The following is a 2,053-nucleotide window of genomic DNA, read 5'->3' on the forward strand; positions in this document are numbered from 1 at the left end:
TTATCCGGCGTGCCGAACACCACATCTAGTGTGATTTTTCCTATACAGCGTGCTTCCCGACTGGGGATTATTCCTCTAAAGGTTGTGCTGCTTCGCTCAATGCGGTTCCAGTCTATTTCCATTTTTTGAAGGGTTTCCTCATAAATGAGGTTCAATCCGCTGCCGCCGTCCATGAGTACCATGGTAAGACGAAAGCCGTCCACTATTGGACTGAGGACCAATGCGGCTGGTGCTCGGGCTGTTCGGAATTTAGGTTCATCACTGGCATTAAAGGTAATAGCCGTGTCACTCCATGGGTTTATTGTTGCTACTTGGTAGACTTCGGCAAGGCTGCGGAGTGTCCTTTTTCGCATATTATTTGATGTGAAAGTCTCGAAGACTGTTAATACCGTATTGGTGTCTCTGGGGTGGCTTTCTATGGCCTCCGGAATTAGGAGATTTTTGCCAATTTTGGCCACCTGCCGCAGTATCCAACATGCTCTAAGGCTGTGAGTTGGTGTGGCGTCCTCTGTACTGTGAATTTTACAGGGTCCATTAAGCCATCCTTCAAGTATGGTTCCATGCCCTGTAGAGGGTTTTTGCTTTTTGGTGTTTGACCCGGGTGTCTGGCGATGATGCACCCTTTTATTTCGGACTGGGTTTGTATTCAGGGCCGGATCGTCCCAAAATTTTATTTCGGTTTTCCAGGCGCTTTCCATCACACAGTACTTTCGTACAATGGACACCAAGTCAGCGAAGCGTGTAATATCACGGCGACTTATGGCGTTGAGGATTCCCTTGTCCGTGCAATTATTGCAGAAGATTGAGATTGCGTCCTTCCTCGCGGCAGTCCTTTCTGTTCCTAACCAGGAGGAATCTGGCCTAGTAATGATGTACTGTTTCATCGGGTTCTTGCCTGATTTTGGATAGATCGCTTATGTTGGGGTGGGTGGGTGGAATTAAATCCGAAGCCTCACTCCATCTGAGGCTCAGAGGCCGAGGAATTTCTGAACTCGAAAATTTGGATTCCTGGATGTTGTTCAATGAATCCAGCCCGTCGCCTGACTCTAAGTTCAGGTCTTGAGTGATATCCTCCCCTCCGCGGGTATCCGGCTTGGAGGGATCGGGAATCCGGATGTAGTGAGCCCTTAAGATAGATGAAGGGTCGCCGCACTGTCCCTCTACCACGGCCACGTGATGGGTGACTTGGGGAGAGTTAATCTCTCTCAGATCGGGTTTAGGCCCAATCTGGTCGTAATCCGTAGCGACTCCCAGGGCGGCGAAGCGATCCAAGAGCTCGTTTATGGAGGAGAGATCCATTGGATCTAACTGCTCGGCGAGTTCCGAGCTGACATGAAGATTGTTTTCGATGGCTCGAGAGGTCATCATCGGCGCAGAAGCCGAACAGGCGGTCATAAGAAAACCACCTAGCCGGAGGGTTTGGCCGACAGCCAAAGCTCCCTTAGCAACGGTGCCGTCTTTAAAGACGGGAGGCATCCTTCCTGATGGCGACGACACAGAGGAACTCTCAATGAAAGCACCAATGTCGGTGTCAAAACCGGCGGATCTCGGGTAGGGGGTCCCGAACTGTGCGTCTAGGCCGGATGGTAACAGGAGGCAAGGGACACGAAGTTTTACCCAGGTTCGGGCCCTCTTGATGGAGGTAAAACCCTACGTCCTGCTTGATTAATATTGATGATATGGGTAGTACAAGAGTAGATCTACCATGAGATCAGAGAGGCTAAACCCTAGAAGCTAGCCTATGGTATGATTGTTGTTATGTATGTTGTCCTACGGACTAAAACCCTCCGGTTTATATAGACACCGGAGAGGGTTAGGGTTACACAAAGTCGGTTACAATGGTAGGAGATCTACATATCCGTATCGCCAAGCTTGCCTTCCACCAAGGAAAGTCCCTTCCGGACACGGGAAAAGTCTTCAATCTTGTATCTTCATAGTCCAGGAGTCCGGCTGAAGGTATAGTCCGGCTATCCGAACACCCCCTAATCCAGGACTCCCTCAGTCGGTGTCAAAACCGGCGGATCTCGGGTAGGGGGTCCCGAACTGTGCGTCT

The sequence above is a fragment of the Triticum urartu genome, chromosome 6 (genome assembly GCF_003073215.2).
Source record: "Triticum urartu cultivar G1812 chromosome 6, Tu2.1, whole genome shotgun sequence".
NCBI classification, from domain to species: domain Eukaryota; kingdom Viridiplantae; phylum Streptophyta; class Magnoliopsida; order Poales; family Poaceae; genus Triticum; species Triticum urartu.